The sequence below is a fragment of the Lissotriton helveticus genome, chromosome 11, assembly GCF_964261635.1.
Source record: "Lissotriton helveticus chromosome 11, aLisHel1.1, whole genome shotgun sequence".
NCBI classification, from domain to species: Eukaryota; Metazoa; Chordata; class Amphibia; order Caudata; family Salamandridae; genus Lissotriton; species Lissotriton helveticus.
Window position 1 is genome coordinate 139195436 of NC_136072.1, and position 21490 is coordinate 139216925.

At 47.7% G+C, this 21490-nt stretch overlaps 1 long non-coding RNA gene across 1 annotated transcript in view; it reads left to right on the plus strand.

Annotated features, from left to right (window-relative positions):
* The window catches only part of LOC144791052 (uncharacterized), a 76166-nt gene extending 55556 nt beyond the window's left edge, over positions 1-20610 (plus strand). The window contains exon 3 of the long non-coding RNA XR_013602285.1: positions 20555-20610. This is a non-coding gene — a long non-coding RNA (uncharacterized LOC144791052). The remainder of the gene's footprint in view (positions 1-20554) is intronic.
* The last annotated feature ends 880 nt before the right edge of the window (positions 20611-21490 follow it).

Sequence of the window (21490 nt, forward strand, 5' to 3'; positions counted from 1 at the left end):
TTCACAACTATTCCTTTTGATGTGGAGAGTCCAATTGGAGATCTCAGAAACTGAAACTATACATGCCAAAGACACCCTACACTGTCTATGTGTGTTCCTAGCAGGAAGAAAAGTGAATTCCAACACAGGCAGAGGGAGAAAATCTCATTTCCATAGGGAAGTGACTAGAAGGAGGGATACAAGTTTGGAAAGTGTGGTCATTTTACATGAGAAATTATAGGAAAGTTTTAAATAAACTAAGACAAAAAGGACTAAAGACAGAGTTCAGTAGAGTAAAGTTCCATGAGCAAGTTGGCTGGATTGAGTGTAGGGAATTAACCTGTCACTTACTAGTACACATCATAAGACTAGAACCTGGAAACAACCTCAATAGAAACTTTGTTCTGAAAGAAAGGAAGATCCTGCCTTACCGCTAGGGGAAAAGGCTGAAGGATTTCTAAGTCATGCACCTTTACTTTCACACACCCCACAGCCTCATTGATCTGTGGAGCTAATCACAACTAAAACCTGCAAATCATCATGTACCATGTCCACGGGCAAAATACCAAACCTTGGGCCTCTCCTTCAAGTCTATTTACCGCCTACCTTCTTTATTCAATCATCCCCTCCTCTCTCATTCTTATACTGCATGCTACCAATCAGGTAGTAAACATGCAAATGCATTTCCTGCAAGTCCAGTGGTTCTTACCCTTTTGACTTCTAGTGACCCCCCTAAAGTCACAACTGGACGTCAGAAACCCCCATTGATTTGTACCTGAACAATATTTCACAAAGATATACAGAAAACACACACTATATGAATAATGTAATTTCATACCTCTCATGAGAAGCATTGGGACAGATGTAGTAAATGGAGTGGCCTTGCTCCGGCAGGCACATGGCAGCTTTGTATGGACAAACCTGGAGACAATGCAGGTCTATGTGTCAAAAGGTGACAAAGATATTCGTTGCATAAAAGCTAGCAAATTCAATATTGTTTTTTAGTCTGAAGCTAATTGCTAATTCAGGTTGGAGAGTGTCTGAAGGAGAACAGTGACTATGAGCATTTGCACATTGTTAGAAATTGTGTTTCTGGTTGGCAGAGGTATGCACCCAGTCCAACAGAAACCAAAATCCTAGTCAGGGTTAGTCACAAACACAACCTAAATTAAGCTTTGGGCACCTCCCAGCAGCTTGGCACAGAGCAGCCAAACTTAACTTAAGAGACAATGTATAAAGTATTTGTGCTACACTTCAAACTGTAAAACTGTGATAACACCAAACAAAAAGATAACACACCTGGTTAGTGTCACTTATTGAACAAAACAAGACCTAAATGACAAAACTCCAATAAGTAGAACCATAGCTATGCATTTATAAACAATACATTGAAATATAGTCCTTAAAAGCTTAAAGCACCAACTAGGGCTATCTGAGCACTCTAGACTGGGTCAAATAACAAAATTCAGGCTGACTGCAATAGAGCATGTTTTGGATATAGGGACCAGCATTGACCCATTCACCCACTGCAGAGTACCTGGGTTGTGTCGTCTTCAAAGACAGATGAGGCAATGTGCCATCTTCGAACCACACAGGTTGGTGATGCATTGGTTCAAAGCAGCTCAACGGCGATGATGCGTTGAGAATGGAGTCATTGCACCGCACAGTTGGTGATGCATTGGAGTTGATCCACACAATGGTGGCGATGAGTTCACGATGGAGGAGATGCACGGCGAGGTGTGCATTCTGCTGGAACAGCACTTCAGACCCATTTACAACTGTCCAGGACTGGGTTGAAACCAACTGGCAGGGCAGACTTACATATACAGCTGCTGTAGCAGGTGAGTTGAAAGTATTTCATGTCCCTGAGACTTGAATTAGAAGGCAAGCCAGCAAGCCCTTGGAGTCACTCTGGGTTCAAGTGATGTTGGTCCAGTCTTTCTCAGTTAGGCCAGAAAGGCAGCAGGTAAGTACAGCAAGAAAGAAGTTCTTCCAGAGCAGCAAAGTGGCATTCCTTCAGCAGCACAGAATTCCATCTTCCTGGCTGAGTCTTCACAGGTTCAGAAGTGTACTGATGTGGTAGGGTCTGAAGCCAAGCTCTTATACCCACTACTGCCATTGAAGTGGGGAAGACTTCAAAGAAGGGCTTTGATGTGCACAGAGGTCCTCTCTTCCAGCCCGGGCTCTCAACTCACTGTTGGGGGGGTATGGAGTTTTTTGTGTGAAAACTGGACACAGCCTATTCCGGTGTAAGTGTGGGGCTGTGTCAAGCTCCTCCCTCCTAACCTGCCCAGGATGGCCGAACAGTATGTGGTTGGCCCAACAGGTCACACCTGAGCTCACTTTATGTATGGCTATCTGGAGGGAAAGCACAAAGCTCAACTGTCACCTACCCAAGATGCGGGCACATAGAGCTAAGAGCAGAACATGCCATATTTCAAAAAGTGTAATGATAAATTCGACTTTACCATTAAAGAGGATTAATCATTAGAATTCCATAGTTACTTATCATGACAATTCTATCTACTTACGAATGGGAAATACAGCTTATTAGTTGTAACAAGGAATCTCCAATGTTAACCTACGGAATGCTTAGTCGCTATGGCAATGTAAACTGCACAAACAGGCTCTGCAGTGGCTGACCTGAGACATGTTTTAAAGGGCTACTGAAGTGGGTGACAGAAAATGCTTAGTTTTGATGACAAAAATAATGTTTATCTGTCCTATGAGTCTGTGAACCCCTGAAGAAATGATGTGGACAACCAACAGGGTCCATGGGTCTTCCAGCAGAGATAACACGGTCTTGGCGGAGATCTGGGTGGCCCACTTGAAGTCTCTGTATACCGATGACCAAAAAGCAACTTGTCCAGACAGATACATTCCACAGAGGAAGTTGGATAACATCAGAGTGGAGCCTCCTGTGCCACAGGCAGATTCTATAATTCCAAGCGAGGCAGCAGTTCGTACTGTCCTTAAAAAGATTCGGCAGAGTGGAGCGCCTGGCCCCAGTAGGCTGCCCAGCTCCCTTTTCAGAGAGGATATAGATTTATGGTCATCAAACCTTTTTAGGGCTCTTTGCAGAATGCAGGCTTCAGGAGGATGTTCCAGTCTCTTGGAGGGGCTCATTGTTGCAAGCAATCTTCAAAAAAGGTTCAAGCGCCGACCCTAAGAATTATCAGATGATTGCCTTGCTGGACATTGAGGGAAAGGCTTATGCCAGCACACTTCTGTAGGAATTAGTAGACTTGGTACACACTGGAGGCCTGTTGCCATTTTATAAAACAGGGTTTAAACCAGGGGGCTAAACAGTAGACAACATCACAGTTCTGTCATAATTAGCTCAACAAGCAGTAGCTCGATGCTCTACCCCGCTCCTTGTCTGTTTCATTAACTACCTCGCAACCTTTGATGCGGTAGTCCGCAGCACCCTTTGGCAGAAAATGGCACGGTGGAACATCTGCCTGAACTTACTACAAGCCATTAGATCTCTGTACTCTCATACCTGGGTAAGAGTCAAACTCTCCAGGGATTCTGCCATTGAGAAAATCGCCATAGATCGGGGGCTAAAGCAGGGATGAGGTCTGGCTTAATCAACTATGCAAACATCAAAACATCAATAAAAAGGCAATCAAGCTTCCGTTCCTGGATCCTGTATGTGGAATCCGTGAAGTCTATCCATCCTGAAAAGCATGGTCAGACATTCCAGAGGGTCGTCTATGCAACTACAAAAGGGAGTCCCTGGCACACATTTTGCTATGCTGCCCAGTCTTGCGCGAAGCTCGCAGAATCTATCTTAGACCCATCCTTCTACAACTGGGCACTCGCACAGCAAAGGAAGCTGTCCGTCAGCTCTACACTTTGGACATTGCGAAGAAAATGTCCAACTTTGCCAAATTTGTACATCTAACACGCATACTTTTGAAAGACAAGTTGGCACAAGTATAGGCCGCCAACCAGCCAGTGAGCTCTATTGCACCAGGGACATCCTTCCAGAGGTCCGTCCCTCTCCTGAATAGTTGATTTTACCAAGGGGCATCATTGAGAAACTATCCTGTCCCAATTATTTTTAATCAGTAAGACTATACTGAGGGTTTTTATATCACCTTGAAGGCTTTTTTAAAGATTAGGAGGTTTTAATGTCCTTTTTTTATACGACTGGCATTCTCCTTTTGCAATATGTTTTTAAATGTTGTATATTGTGAAGGTTTTAAGTAACCACACAATAATAAATATCATATCATATCAGTCCACAAACCACATGTTAAGAACTGGTGCTCTAACCCATGGCATACCATTAAAGCATTAATCATCTCTCTTGGTCTTAGGTGCAATTGTTGCGACAGCCATTTTATGTGCCTCCCTCAAAATCCCTTTCCCCACTGACATCTATTGCAACTTAGCTAACAGAATCCTATTTAACCTTTCCTGTCCCTCTTCCACCTCAATATTTCCCCAAAAACTGAGTGGCACTCAGCAAAACGAAGGGGCTCTCTACAAGTCATTAAAACTATGACGTCAATAGCAAAGTAAATGTATATCTTACTGATATTTTAACCCCATTTACAATATTTCCATGGATCAGAGATCTACAAGACATACCTTTTGGTCATAAGAATATCACCCTACAATGGTAAACAACCTTTACAACGCAACTTTTACCACGCAGTGCCTTTACAACGCAACTTTTACAATGCAAACCATTACAGCGCATTGCGCTGGGGGGCGCTCTAGGATAGGGAATAGGTTTAATGTACTATCCAACACCTTCCCTACTATCCACGTGGACTGGAGTTGGACTAGTAAATTAAACAATTCACTATCCAGCGCCTAAAAGCACTATGTGTTGTAATGGTATGCGTTGTAAAAACCGCGTTGTAAAAGCATGCGATGTAAAAGCATGCGTTGTAGTGTCATACATCCCCCTACAATGCAGCCAAGATTGTTTTATTTTTGCCTTATGTGATACATCATTTAAACTCTCAGGGGCAGATTTACAAGCCCCTTGTGCCACTTTTACGTCTCTTTTCCCATGTTAAAAATGACTCAAAAGTGGTGTAACAGGCTTGTAAATAAGCCCCTCAATCTCTTGATGTTCAGGTTTGCCTCTCACTCTGTGTGTACAATGCTACCTTGAAGTGTGATATCAAGTAAACAAATAACTGATTCTGCTTAATGTACCAAATGTATAATATGTCTTATTTTAATAATCCATGGAGTATCCAGTTCAGTCTTGTTTTTGCTCTCAATTTGACACAGATCTTCACTTTTTTACAATATCTCATTTGCCTGATTTGATTCATGGTGGTCTTGAAAGATGCCTACCATGTAACGCACCTCTATTGTTCTCCTGTACAGCATTTCAGTGAGAACATGTAAATGTTGTTTTTAAATAAATGTTAAAAATCGTGTGTTGATCAGAGTGTTGTGTCACCAGTACATTACTTTGGAAATAATTAAGTGCCAGGGCCCTTGTCAGGGGACCACTGAGGCTTGTACCACCCATTGTGCTACTAATGGCATTTCAGACTTTTGTACATTAAAAATGACTAATACCTACAACCTAAGCTGGTTATGTAGCATTTGGTGGCATTATAGCATTGAGTGGCAGGTTGTAGTAATTATAGAATTATTAAACTACTGTTGTTGCGTTCATTCCAAAATTAGACAAACAGCGCCACCATGTGTTGACAATTAAGTGCCAGGGCCTAGCACCGGAATCCACCTGCTCAAATTAAGCACTGTAGTATCACACATTTTATTATTCACATTATTGGCTGCCTCCTGAAATGTATATGTATTGTTTCGTGGAAGGCATTCGACGTTTTAACTATTTTAAAATACATATTAAATTGAAGGCACTCTGGTGTTAATACAGTCTGTGTGTCTCCATAATATGATGGGCTGTCATAAAAAATAAATCAATTGGCATTGCATCAGGCTGTTAGTGTGGAATAGTGGGGTATTTATGTATTTTAGGAAAAGTGTAGAGAACCATAATCGTGTTCATGCTAGAGCCCATGACAAGTGTGAAAGTGATTAAAAAAGAAAACAAAAAAAATCTTCAAATATGAACACATCATTCTCAAAATAGTAGACTGGTATAGTTCTTAAATATTTTCTCAAATATGAGCATGGTTCTGAACATGAAATATAGCATTTAATACTTTTGGCCAAAGTAAGTCCAAGAAGGGTTAGAAGCAAGGCATCATAGACGCATTGAATAAAAAACAAATGTTCAAAATGTCCTTATATTTCCAGTAGAAATATTGTTAATAAAAATCAAAATTTAAGTGCACCCAATCGCTCCAGGTGGGTCTAAAAACGTAAGTTTTGGAGGCGTGGCCAAGATGGCGGAGTGAACAGACGCTTCTCCTCGGAGCTCCTCCGACCCATCTGGGCCCAAGCCGGAATCTTAGCGTCCCTCCCCCCGGCCTCGGCACAGCAGAGGCAACCGGAGCACGCGCCACAGTCTAGACACTCCCGTGGCGCCCCCGAGGCCCGATACCTTTGAAGGAGGGGGCGAGCGAAGGCGACGACACAGCCCGCAGCGGCGGCTGGGACCGGAGGCGGACAAGGCGACACCAGCCCAGGGGTTGCGGGTTGCGGGCCTGCTCGGAGGGGAGGCGCCGCCTGACCCTGCGAAGCAGTGAAGACCGGTGATTGCGCGGGCCCCGAGTCTCGGCGCCCGGTGGAGACGAGGGCCTCCGCCCGGACCACTAATCGAGGCCGCGGCTGCGGCCTACACGGGAGGGACACCTCCTGAAAACCGCCACGACTCGCGGTGGGTCTGCCGGGACGGCCCCAGGACGCCTGGCCCACCGCATCGGCCCCGATCCGGGTCCCCCGCGGAGTGGGAACTGGGGGGACCCCGACTTGCCCGAAGAGAGTCCGGGAGCAGCCGGCATCAAGGCCGCGGTCGCCATTTTGTACAGGTGCGGACCAGTCCACGCTACGAGGCCGGCGTGAGGCGGGGGAGCGTCGCCAGTACTGCGGAACACCACAGCCCGGCGGTTGGGCGGACCCAGACCTGGACGACCAGCGGAAACGGAGTCCCCTGCCCAGTTAACCACTCGAGGTCGCGGCAGCGGCCTACGCGGGTGCAGCACTTCCCAACTGCCACCAGGGCGCCTGCCGGTCAGCCACGAAAGCCCAGCACGCCGCATCGGCCCAGTCCTCAACCATAGCGCGGCTCCCCCGCCGAAGCACCTACTTCCGAGGCCCATAGCCGGCGCCTGCCGCCATGTGAGTACCACTGGCCCCACAACCACCACTAGGCGGCACTGATCTACTGGGGACAACCGCTGGGGACAACCAAAGGCCTGACCACAGGGGTCCCACGTGGCCTGAGCGCGGCACCCTGTGACAACCGGACCCCTCGAACACCGGAGCGGAGCAGGGGTGGCCCCCCTCAGTATGGCCACCCAAAGGGGACTGAAGAAGGGCGAGCGGACACTGCCTGAAATGCTGCACAAATCCCAAACGAAAGCAGACAGAGGGCAGCCATCTCCGGGCCAGTCAAAGGCCCAGCAAGACGCTGACACGAGCGAACCTCCTATTACTCGCTCCTTTCTGGAATCCCTCTTCAATTCTCTCAGGGAGGACTTCCTTACCCTGAAGCAAGAGGTGGCGGGCGAAGTCAGGGAGGTGCGGAGAGAAGTAGACAGCCTCGGGGAGCGAGTGGCCGCCATAGAAGGCGCGGATACTGCCAGGGACGAGGAGATAGTGCAGCTGCAACAGGAGGTGGTACTCTTGAAAGACCAGCAGCTGGACCCCCAAGCTCACGTCGAGGACCTTGAAAACAGGTCACGCCAGAACAACATCCGGGTCCGAGGCGTTCCGTCCAAAGAAGAAGGTACCGATGTGGCGGGCTACCTACAAGACCTGTTCCGTGACATCCTGGGCGAGCCGGCAGACTACCACATTCGGATTGACAGGGCCCATCATGTGGGACTGGCGAGGCGGACCTCGGCCCCACCGCCGGACATCCTGGCCTTTCTCCCGGACTACCTGCTCAAGGAACGTATCCTGAGCGTAGCTAGGAAAAAGCAGCCATTGCAGTTCCGAGGTCATCCAGTGGCCCTTTATCAAGACCTGTCCGCTATCACACTCCAGAAACGGAAGTCCTTTAAGATCGCGACGGACTTCCTACAAGAACATGAAACGCCGTATGCCTCGGGCCACCCCTTCCGCATCATCTTCAGGTGGAATGGAACTCTACACCAACTCCGCTCTCTCCAGGACACATACGGGGTGTTGGGTATCACGGCAACAGAGGAGGACGCACCTACCCCTTTGACGGCGGCGCATCATGAGAGATGGCTGGCAGAGAGTTACGAGCCGTCGATCATCCAATCCTGCACGCGCCCAGACCCACAGTCTATCAGGGCGGATATGGCCAGCGAAATACGAGAGGTGGCCCGCGACACTGCACCGACTGCCTGAGGCTTTTTCAGGGGGAGAACACTTCAGCATTGATCTTCTAGCAGGTATTGGGCTCCGGGGAGGGGGAGCGAGGGAGAGGGACCTAGTGGCTGGACGTCCACTCAGGTAACTTCCACTGACTTGTCCCCTAGCGGGGCCGGACCTGGACAATATTGTGCTTGAGGGCTAACTCAGGGATGTTCGTTCATGGCTTCTTGTTGGGGTTAGGGAGGGGTCCAGAGGGGAGGGGGGGAGTTGCCAGGGGGAGTTGGAGGGGCGAGGGAGGGGGGTGGGGTGTTGGGAGGGGGGTCCTCCTTGTCCACGGGCCTTCCACACGGCTGTTTCACCTGGTTCGCCTCTGAGGCCCACACGCGCACCACAGCTTCTCCACTTGTAGATTTGCCATGACCCGCCCATTGACTATCCGCACTCTTAACGTGCGAGGCCTCAACAACCCTATCAAGCGCAGAGCGATCCTCTCACTACTGGAGTGCTCCAAAGCAGACATTTGCCTCCTTCAGGAAACGCACCTCCTCTCCAAAGACCACCATAGACTTAAATCACGCTCCTTCCCATGGCAATTCTTTTCCTCTGCTAATAAGAAGGCAGCTGGGGTAGTAATACTAGTGGCCAAGACGTTCGAGGGACGGGTCCTGCATAAGGAAGCTGAAATCAAGGGCAGGCTGTTAGCACATCGCTTTTCCATTGCTGGGCAGACACTCTTAATAGGCTCCATTTACGCACCCAACGATGGTCAAGAGGCATTCTTACACAGGGCATTGGAAGCGGTCACAGCCAACACATACACACATTTGCTGCTAGGGGGAGACCTCAATTTGGTATTTCACAACATCGGAGATCGGTCTGGTCAACGCTCGGGTCAGGTGGGAGCACTCTCGAAAACGGGCCAGTCCCGTCTTGCAGACCTGGGCCTGGTCGATTTGTGGCGACAGATGCACCCGCGCACCACGGCGTACACATATTACTCGGCGGCCCACAAAACGTATGCCCGTCTCGACTACCTCCTGTGTTCCTCCCAACTGGCGGCCTGCACACGAGACATCGAGATCCAGCCGGCCTCCTTGTCGGACCATTCTCCAGTGGTAGCATCCCTCATGATGCCGTCCACCCCTAGGTCCCAGCGGCACTGGCGACTGCGTGACAGCTTGTTACGCAGCCCGGCTGTGGTAGAGCGCATTAAGACTGCCGTGAGCCACTTCCTCGCTCACAACACGAATGGCGACACCACCAGAGCCACCCAATGGCCAGCACTCAAGGCGGTCCTCCGGGGTGAATTTATCTCTCTAGCCACGGCGAACAATAAGGAACGTGCGCAAAAGAGGGCCGAGATCACCCAACGCGGGGCGGAGCTGGAACAAATGCCTCAACGCACGGGGGCTGCCCGAGCCTGGCTCCAGTTATGCATGCAAAGGAAGATGCTTGCGGCCTTAGACCAGGATGTGGTGGAGTACGCCGCCCTTCGGCTGCGTCACGCGTACTATACCGGTGGAGACCGCTGCGGGAGACTCCTGGCAAGCAGGTTGCGGGAACAGCAACAGAGGCGGCTCGTTCGGTCCATCCAGGTTGGGGACGGCGACCCGGTCGTGGACGATGGAGAGATTGCCGCTGCCTTCGGGAACTTCTATGCCGACCTCTATGAGGCGGACCGCTTGGATCTACAACACGGCCGAGACTACCTCCAGGGCGCAACCCTCCCTTCCTTAAATGAGGCACAGGCAGAGTTCCTAGATCGCCCCATAGGATTGGAGGAAGTAACCTCGGCGATATCCCGCCTCAAGCTGGGTAAATCGCCAGGGCCGGACGGCTACTCGCCGGCCTTTTACAAGACGTTTTGCCCCTAGGTGGCCCCTTTACTACGTGATCTATTTAACACCTTCGATCAGCCCGGTGCTGTGCCCCCGGATCTACTAGAAGCTGCGATATCGGTAATACCTAAGCCTGGCCGCGACCCCACCCGGTGTGGATCATATTGACCGATATCCCTTTTGAATATCAATCTCAAATTGTACACAGGGATCATCGCGAGCAGGCTCGCCCCTTATATGCAGCAACTGGTGGATCCCGATCAGGCGGGATTTATTCCGCAGCGGCAGACCAGCGATAACACCAGGCGGGTTCTTCATTTGATAGAGACCGGGCTGCATGCTCCTTACCATCGATGCCGAGAAGGCATTCGACCGAGTGCACTGGCCGTATCTAGACCTGGCACTCCAGAAGTTTGATATGGGGGAGACTCTCCGCAACCGGATTTTTAATTGTTATCGCCGGCCAGCTACGACGGTCAGAGTCAATGGCCATGCATCTGCGCGCTTCCCGATTGGCCGTGGTACCAGGCAGGGGTGCCCACTGTCCCCCCTGTTGTTCGCTCTCTATATGGAGCCACTAGCACAACGAATACGACAACACCGCCTCATTGAAGGTATCCCGTTTGGCGGCGACACACATAAGGTCAGTCTGTACGCGGACGACACTCTACTCTCCCTGATGTCGCCGATGCAGTCCCTTCGGGCGCTCTTTGTGGAACTCCACACCTTTGCCTTGGTCTCGGGCTTCAAGGTTAATGTGGGGAAATCTGAGGCCCTGAACGTCTCCTTGCCACCCAAAGTACTGACGGAGGTCAAAGCTGAATACGACCTGCGGTGGCCCACCTCCCCCGTTTCCTATCTCGGAGTCCTGTTGGCACCGACGGTGAGAGCTACGGCGGACGCCAATTACGCGAGGCTTAGCACACGCCTAAACGGGGAGCTCAGACGGTGGCAACACTTCAACCTCTCCTGGCTGGGCCGCATCGCAGCTGTCAAAATGACCTTGCTGCCTCAGATCCTCTACGTTTTTCAAACTCTCCCCCTACGCCCGCCAGTGGGGTGGCTCCACAAGACGCAATCCGACTTGGCGCGGTATATTTGGAACGGCCGGCGGCCGCGCTTTAAGCATTTGATTGCTACACTTCCCCCGGCCCACGGGGGCGTGGGGATACCAGACCTCACCCTATACTTTCAAGCCGCCCAGTTGCGCACATTGGTAGAATGGCATCAATTAGAATCTAGTAAACACTGGCTCTTCCAGGACCAGGCGGTAGCGGGCCGGCCCCTGCAAGGTGTCCCATTTTTACAGCGAAGCTATAGGCCCCCTAACCTCTACGCGTCACAAATTACGAGTACGGTCATGAGCATATGGGACACAGTGGCAGTACGGCGAGGCTTCACCTCATTCCCCTCCCCGATGACGCCGATCTTCGGCAATCCGGACTTTTCTCCGGGCCTTGAGCCTCAGGCATTTACAGTCTGGGGGACAACACCCTGCAGAGCGGTGGGGCATATGTTTGACCCCAACGGTATTCTCTCCTTTCCGAGAGTAAAAGAGGATTACGGCATTCCGGAATCCGACCGCCTGCCGTACCTTCAGGTCCGTCACTGGGTTCTTCATCCGTCCATTCAGCCTGGCGCACAGAGACTTCTCACGTCTTACGAAAAGTGGCTGTTGACACGTACCTCCGATAAGAAGCTGCTCTCAGACTTGTATCAACACTTGCTACTCACGAACATTCACTCCTACAACGCAGGGAGTGCCAGATGGGAGAGGGACCTGGGGAGGACACTCACTCACAAGGAATGGGAAGGCATATATCACAGGGCTCGCCACTCGGCCTATCATATGGGCCTAACTGAAACGCTGACTAAAGTAGCTACATACTGGTATCACACACCTGAACGCCTACACTGCTGGGACTCCCGGGTCACTGACCGCTGCTGGAGGGGATGCGGGGGGCTGGGCACCCTAGAACATCTGCTATGGAGCTGCACACATCTGCAACCTTATTGGACTGCAATCCTCGACTTAATTGATACACACCTAGACACCCAGCTTCCCAGGTTCCCTGCCTATGTGCTGCTTGGCCTTCCTAACACCTTGATGTACCCCCTGAAATCCTTGAGAGGGAGACTCATAGCGATCACGCTGGGTGCAGCAGTACAGAACATTGTGGCACATTGGAGAGACGTTCAACCTCCTCTGCAACTTGGGTGGTTACATAGGCTCTGGACGATACTGGGTATGGAGAAGCTGTCGCTGACAAAAGCTGGGAGGGGGGATGAATTTGCAGAACTTTGGAGACCGTTCCTGACCCTTCTTACCGGGGAATTCAGGGAGTTGAGTTGCCCCCGTTACCTGCGACTGCTGCACCTGGCGGACACCCCGCTCACAGACCCTACCATACATTCTCGTAGGCTGAGAGCTCGGCGGCACGCACCCTCCCAAGAAATGACTTGAGAAGGTATTAGTTTCCTGCAGCTCGTACCCGATGGACAAGGAGGGGGGTGGGAAGGGTGGGGCCTGGGGGGGGACTGGTTGGGATTGTTCTTGTTCCACTCCATGGCATTCCACATTTGAAGGCGGCTCCGGAACCTTGACTACGCGGCCGGGTTGTAGTTGGGTTGTAGGCGACTTGCTGTGTATTATACCAAACGAACTGGGCGCAGCATGGGCCTCCTCACTTCCTAGTATTATCATGGGAGGTCCGCGCCACTTTTAGCATGAGCCATTGTTCCTATTGTGATGTTCTTTGCAATAAAAAGAGTTAATACTAAAAATGTACGTTTTGAGGTTATTAATAACACAGAAAATAAGTTGCATAACACAATCTATACTTTTGGCCACTCTGTTGTTTTGTTTCATTCAGAACAGATAATACTGAATAACTTCATCAAGAAACGCTAATACCTATCAGGATTTAGCTCGTGCCACAATTTAAATATGTTGCAAACGATTTCCTGATTGCTTCTCTCTCGCAACGTTTTCGTACACACCAATGACATTTCTGCAGTGTGATCATTTAGCATTGTTCAATATTTCTGAAAGATTTCGGCCAGATTTTAATCTCGGCCCAAAGGCATCTCACAAGCAGATAACAATGATATTCAGCTACATTTGGATGGGCCAAGTTATAAACACATTTTCCTTGGATACGAGTGTGATGCCTGACATCTTTGATCATGACATTTTAAGATCACAGCTTGAGATCTGAAATCTCTTGTATGGTTACTGCTATCTTTCCTAGAAATGTCACTACTGCATATGTAACATTGAAACGTTCTATTTGTAAACCAATGCCGCTGTTTCTTTCAATTAATTCCGACCTGTGTATGTGCATGTTCACTCTAGGGAAAAAAGCCAACTTGTGGTGGTGAGTTTAAATTCTGAAGCCATTATAGGACGTGTAAACACAGCTTCCTTTTATTCAACTATAGGTCATTTGAAAAGCAGAATGTCAAAATATGGATCAATTTACAGACGCGCACCACATACTTTTTTTTAATAGTGAAGTATGCATTATTCAGTAACAAACACAATCTCCATTCATTTAATTTTTCATGTACAAACTACTATTCACCAAGGTAATTACTAAAGGAATCCTACAGCTGGCATAAGGCCTGTTTAATATGAATCAGACCCAGGTGTGGCCAGTACAGGTAAGAGCTGTGGGGCGGGCGGACATCAACAGATGACGGGATACGGAAAATAAAATAAATAAATAACTAAAACCACTTACCTTGCGCTCACCGCATCGCTGACTCGGCGATGAGTCGAGCGCAAGGCAAATGGTTTTATATTCCCTATCATGTCATTTGTCAACTTCCCCTCTGCAACGCCCTGCCCCGCCCCACTGCTCTTATCTGCAGTGCTTAATTTGAGCAGGTGCTTTCAGGTGCTCATGAACGGCACGTCCTTCACAGGACCGGGGCTACAATTTCTGGTCCTGTAGGTGGTGGTCTCAATATTAATTGCCCAATTTAAAATAAAAAGAACCACATACCTTGCATGGTGACGGGCTGCTATGTTTTCAAAGGGAGGCATACATCTGTTCAGGCAGGCATGATTGTGTATCATCACTTTAGTGATGATGTCGTCACGCCTGTCATGAATCCAAGAAGTCATCACTAAGAAATGGCTTGCATTCTATTCCCCGAGTCTGCTGCACCCTGCCACTGCCTGGGCCTTAGCCTCCCATTGGATAATTGTAGTGGGGGCCTGCAGCCCTGCATTGCTACTATCCTCAACGTGCTTGATGTAGCGGTGGCCGACCGCAACGTTTGTGCGCTATGGAGTCATCTGCAGTTTCTGTGCGCTGACTCCAAGCATGGTAATTGCTGAGTGTGCTTGAGCCCAGTAGGTGCAACAGCCATACTCCGGTCTCACAGGCATTGCGGCATTACGGTTGGGAGGGCTTTTGCTGTAGCAGGCAGGGTCACAGCAAGTTGAGCAGTGGATGCCTATGCCGTCGTCATAACTGGACCAAACTAATTACAGGCAGCACTAGCAGTGACATGACCTGCTGTGCTCAAACAGCCTCCTGACCTGCAACAAATTCAGTCAGACCGCACTGATTAATAGGTTAAAAAAAAGCATTTTAATTTGATGTACATTTTGTTTTTGCACTCATCTGTCGGCGTAGGTAAAGAAGTAAAACGCATGTCTTAGGGGATAGACAGCAGAGCACGGCACACTGGAGGTAGAAGTGAGCTGTAGCCTCCTTGGCAGCATTTTCAGCCCCGGCACTTCACTTTTTACAAATTAAGTACTGCTTATCTGTACCGGCCGCGCCTGAATTCAGACCAAAATGTTGTGATATTTTCCCTGAAGGTAATTATGGGTGGAAGGTGAATAACTCCGAAGGTTTGTGTAGGTCAGGGTTCTCCCACCTTTTCGCTAATAAAAGAAGGCATGAATGGAATGTTAAATCTTTTTTTTTAAATTCTTTTTATTCTTTTTTCTAGCCACAAAAATAGTACATTGCACAAAAGAGAAAAGAAGAAATGGATCCATGCTCGAGCTATCCATAAACAAGCACACGCTATAATAATTGATGGTAAAGATCTCATAGCTGCCCATGTCAGGTATTACCCCAAATGCTACTTCCTTCTCTGCTATCTGGACATCGTAGCCAGCCAGTGTTGTTAAAACTCCAGTTATATCTGACCAAAATATACTCAGCTTTGGACAAGTAATGAACATATGACATAAATCTTCAGCATACTTTTGACATTTCGGGCAGTATGATTTAGCCGATGGTTGAGTCGTAGCCCACTTACAAATAGGCTCAGGAGTGTAATACAACATAAATACCGTCCTATGTTGTTGCAATTTCAAGTTGACAGATGTTACGGCAGCGTCTATAGTTCCAAAAGAATCCTGCATTACCTCCTATGTTATATCAGTTTTAAGGATCCAACTTAATTTTGCTGCTACCTGTAAGTTATTGTCACTAACGGCTGCAAGAAGTCTCTGATAAGCTATACCACTATCTTTCATCAGGGGAGGATAGTTTGGAGTCCGAGTGCACCACCCTACTGTCTAAACTCGGGGAAGCCATCGAGGTTGTGGCACCGGCACGTAAGATCAGATTGGTAGACAAGGGTAAAGGGTCACCCTGGTTTAACCCCGCACTCAGGGAACTAAAACAAGCACTACGTCAGTGTGAGAGGGCATGGCGCACATCGCATGACCCCTGTGCCCACTCTGCATATGTATTGAAGTTTGCCGCTTACAAAAAAGTCATCCAATTACGGAAGGCTGAAGTTTATGAGTCTGCCATCATACAGGCGGCCAACCCCCAGAAAGAGGTCTTTAGGATCCTAAATGAGTTAAGGAAGGTTAAGATGCAAGAAGCTACCTTCAGTCAAAAGGATTGCCATGATTTTCAATCCTTTTTTCTGATTAAGATAAATGACCTGATGACAGAAATTCATCACATCCCGACCCTGCATTGTTCAATGGAGCCCCCTTACCCCTTCCCTAGGCTGACAAATTTATTGACCACCCTACCCTTACTCACTAAGGAGTTTCTGTCTGTCATAGTGGGACGTGTGAAATCGGGCACCCCAGCCAACCCCTGCCTCCCTAAAATCTTTAGAATGGCTTGGCCGGGCATTGAGGACAAAGTGCTCTCCCTCTTGAATCGCTCCTTGGAAACAGAGCTGGTCCCCTCCAATTTTAAGGAAGGCCGGGTGATCCCACTTTTAAAGAAACCTGGTGCCGATCCTAAAAACTTTAAGAACTTTAGGCCAATTTCTCAGTTACCTTTCCTGATAAAAATCATCGAACAACATATATTACAATCTTTTTCTAGCCACCTGGAGTCCAATCAGCTTCTTGAGCCGAATCAGGCGGGGTTCAGAGCCCATCACAGCACGGAATTGGTCTTGCTTTCCGTACTGGATGATTTGAGACTTAGGGCAGACAAAAAAGTGCTGTGTGCTCTGGTACTACTAGACCTATCCGCAGCGTTTGATACTGTTGATCATTGCCAACTACTATCACGGATTAGTGATCTAGGGATCCAGGGCACGGCTCTGGCCTGGCTGACCTCATTTCTTAAGGACCGGTCGTAGCGAGCACAATTAGGAGATCTGGTTTCGCACCCCGCTACACTGGTTTGTGGAGTACCCCAGGGTTCAGCCTTATCTCCCCTGCTGTTCAATGCATATTTGCAGCCTTTAATTGCTGCACTGAATCAGATGGATTGCAGGGTTTATAACTATGCCGACGACACCCACATTTTGATCCAGATCGACCACTCTTCTAGGGCCCATCTGAGAATGCAAGATATTCTCAAGTTCACCATCAACTCGATGTCGGCAAACTCGCTAAATAAACCCTGAGAAAACTGAGGTTTTAGCGGTCACTACAACCTCAAACCCTTGGAATGACCTGTTCTGGCCTGCAGAACTGGGGCCCTTCCCGAATCGGCCGTGGCCGTAAAAAGTCTTGGTATCAAGATTGATGCCTTGCGATCCATGACACAGCAGGTGTCGGTGGTGGATGGAACCACTGTGGTCCTAATGCGTCAGCTTCGTAAACTGTCTCCACTGTTGTCCTTCGGCAACCTTAGACTGGCAGTTTCAGCCTTGATCCTGTCGCGTCTCGATTATGGTAACTCTCTATATCAGGGTCTACCAAAAAATCTTTTGGCCAGGCTTCAGGTGGTAATGAACAACGGGGCGAGATTCATCTTTAAAAAATCCAGACATACACAGGCCACGCCCTTATTGCAGAACCTACATTGGTTCCCAATTCTACAGAGAGCTAAATTTAAAAGTCTCTGTATTGTGCGTAAGGCTGTTCATGGCTCAGCCCCTAGCTACATTAAGGATCAATTGACTAATTATTGCCCAAGTAGGGCCCTCCGGTCGGCTGATGCCTGCAACCTGGCCTGCCCCCGGTACAATCGTTCGTCCTTGGGTGGGCGAGCCTTCTCGACCTTAGCCCCTCAGGCATGGAACCGCCTTCCCATTGAACTTCGTAAGGAAACAAATCTTCTCCGCTTTAGGAAGAGTTTGAAAACTGTACTGTTCTTAGAGGCATGGGGATCACTCGGAACAGCCCACTTCGCTCTCAACCAGTACTGGACGTTCGCTGATAGCGCTGAGAGACCTCTGGGTGATAACGCGCTTTTTAATTTCACATTAACATAACATAACATAACAATGGATCCTCGGCCTGAGGTCTGATAGAATACAGATAATACTTCAGAGTGCCTCGACATCTCTAATAGTCTCTGACCATTTACAAAGTAATTCCTAACTTGCAAGTATTTAAAAAACGTACTCTGCGGCAGCCCAAACTCGTCTTTTTAAGCTGAAAAAGATCAAAACCCTTGACCATCATAAAGCTGGCCATCCTCTACCAGTGTGATCATGAAATAAGTCAGGCAGTTTTGGATTGCCCCACAACATCATATAGGAATGCAGCGCTGGAAGGGAGTGTTAGAGATATCTTGCCATATCCTAGTAATATCTCTTATTATCTTGAACCGTGCCCCTTTAAAGTAGATGGGGTCAGCCGTTTTATACAGTAAAAACCCTGTGTTTGGTCCACAGGCTAGTTGGTATGATAACCAAGCAATACGTGAATCAGGCCCATTAAATAAACTTTGAATTCGACCAATGAATGCAGCCCAAAAATATAATATAAAATCTGGGAGTTTAAAGCCTCCTTGTTTATATGATAATTTTATATACCGAAGAGCTCTCCTTGCATGCTTATAACCCCATATAAAGCTACCTACGGCACTTTCTAGACGCTTAAAAAACATCCACGGCACCCTTAAGGGAATTGTATGAAATAAATACATACATTTAGGGAGGATGTTCCTTTTTACTACGTTACTAAGAGGAAGCTGGTGCCGTAATTTCGCCACAACACTTTTTAGCCGTGGCTTATAGTTCAAGGAGACCACATCATCTACTCGACTACTAAGACAGAGTCCAAGGTAAGTTGCTGTGTAGTAACCCGTAATGTTGATGGGGCCACACCAGGTTGAGAGTTTAAAATAGTCTGGGTCTTGTTCGGATTTAATTTATAGCCAGAGAAAGAGCCAAAACGTTGTGCCTCTTGCATAATTTCAACTATAGAGTCTACCGGACTAGTGGAAAGGACAGTGATGTCATCAGCATGCACGGTTATTTTTAATTCCAGACCACTAAGAGACACAGGGGGAATCCTAGTGTTTTGCAGCAAATGCTTTATGAAAGGCTCTATATAAAGAGCAAACAGTAGTGGGGATAGCGGACATCCCTGCTGCGTACCCCTTCTGACAGCAAAATGCATTAAAGAAAGGCTGTTAAGCTTGATTGCTTCAGTCAGATTGCTGTACAGTTTCTGAACCGCTGGGACAAACTTTTGACCGAAACGAATGCTGACATAAGGGCCGATTACGATATCGGTTTTCTCGCATGCTCAGGATGCGGCAAAACCGCTGCGGACTGAAAAAAGACCCCCCCGCCAGATTAGGATGGCTGGGGGATCTTTTTTCCGTCCGCAGCTTTTCCGCCGCGGTCACCTTACGACCGCGGCGGAAAAGCTATAACATGGCTGGCGGTGTCTATCAGAAACCGCCAGCCATATTATGATGGTGTAATATGTATGCTTTTCCGCTGCGGCTTTTCCGTCGTGGAAAAGCATACGGACCTTCACTTCGGGGGCCCGTTGCAGGCCCCCTGGGTGAAGGGGGGGTGGGGGGTGCACATGGGGGGTACCATTTGCATGAACAAAGCAGCAGGCCCCGCACGGTGCCTGCAGCTTTGTGCATGCATTTTTAACATTGCGGCGGGTGCAGCTTGATGCTGCACCCGCCGCAATGTTAAAGATTGAGGATGTGGCCGCCACCCTGGCGGTCACATCCTAATTGCACTGGAGGGAACGCCGCAGACCCTGCGGACGTTCCCTCCACCTCCGGGGTCGTGGACGAACGCAGGTCCGTCCACGATCCTAATCGGCCCCTTAGTCGGCCACAGCACTCCCCAAGCAACTCAGTCAAAGGCCTTCTCGGCATCCAGTATCAACATCCCTATACGTTGATTTAGTTGGCCAGAGATGTCAAATGCAGCAATAGCTGTATTAATATGAGCTGCCATGTGTCTACCTGGAGCAAACCACAAAAAGAAAAAGGGAGATACCCTTAAATCCAATCGGGACAGGGACGAGAATTACAAAATAAAAAAATGTCCCAACCTGGACATCCAATGACCCTAGCCCAACACAAATTCCTATTCTTAAGCACTACCTACTGAATATATCTATTACAGTTGCATCCCACGCACAGCGTTTTTCGAATAGATTGATTTTATAACAAGGTATGTTGGGTTGTTCTTTCTTAGCAAGATGGCAAGAATAAACACAATTTGAGCATTATGAACTATAAAGTTATTATGATAGCTGTGTCTTTTGCTTATATGTAATTTTTGTTAGGTTACAATACGGAAGATTGACCTGAACCTTCATATTGCTGAACCTTTCTGATATTTTAAAAGTTTGACAACTAGTCCTTAGTAGAAGGCTAGAGGTATGTAGTTTACATGTTTTGTGTACATTTTAAAGTTGAGGTCTTGTTTTCATGATAAATTTGTTTTAGGTGATTTAGCTTAATGATAATATGAAAAATTACCAGACCTATATGCAATGTGTGTGGGGGGTTGTTGTGCCAATTAAATACAATGTGATAATTAGTATGAATTATTACAGATGATTGTCAAATGTCACAGTTATTTTAGATCAAATGTAAAAAGAATGTGCCTTTTAAACTGTACGTCAGGATATTTCTGAGCCTGTAAAAAAATTTGTATTTTTTATTGTATAGAAAACTGTCCTGAAGAAGGTGACACTTCAAAATTTCACCGAAACGCCGCATCGACTTACTGTTTTCTTTTTTATGGATTGTATATTGTTTTAAAACTGTGGAGGTTTATTCCTCTTTTTATTGTGACTAGAATAAAATGATTATGTTTTTTTTTAATACATTGCAATTTTGTTTGGCTACTTTGCTGTGTTCTACTGACGTACTAATGTGTTTAAAGGCTCTTGTGTAACAAATGTGTGATACATAATATGTTGTAGGTAGTGCCTAGCAATAGGAATTTGTGTTGGGCTAGGGTCATTGGATATCCAGATTGATCTACCTGAAGCAAAGCCATGTTGCTGTTCTGAGACTAAGTGATGAATAACAGGGGACAGCCGAGAGGTGAGGATTTTAGAAAAAAAATTGGCGTCAGCATTGATCAACGATATAGGGCGATACAAACTCATATGTTCTTCAGATTTCCCCTTCTTGGGAAAAACTTTAATGTTGGTAGTATCCAAGAAGAAAGGACGCCCTCCCTTTCAACATTTTTATTAAATAATACAGAAAAACCAGGTACCAAAACATTTTGTAGCAGGGTTTCCGTTCTCCCACAGAACTGTGCATAGAGATTTGGAACCTCGGTGAATTAGGGTGACCCAAAACTCACTTCAGTACCCAAAACCCCTTACCAGGCTAGCTACAGTGTCTCATTGGTCATAACAAACTCCCAATGTTTAGACAAACCAGAACATGAACTTACGATACCTCAGGTTACGTGGAACACATGAACACTCTTTCGTTATACAATCATTTCAAACCAGAACGTGGAGTAAATGAGGACACGTGCACATTTGAAATATTTATTTACTAATGCCGTTTTCTCAAACGCAGTATCTTAGATAATACAAGGATACATATTATCAGAAGCAAAGTTATCAGCATAGTTACTAGTCG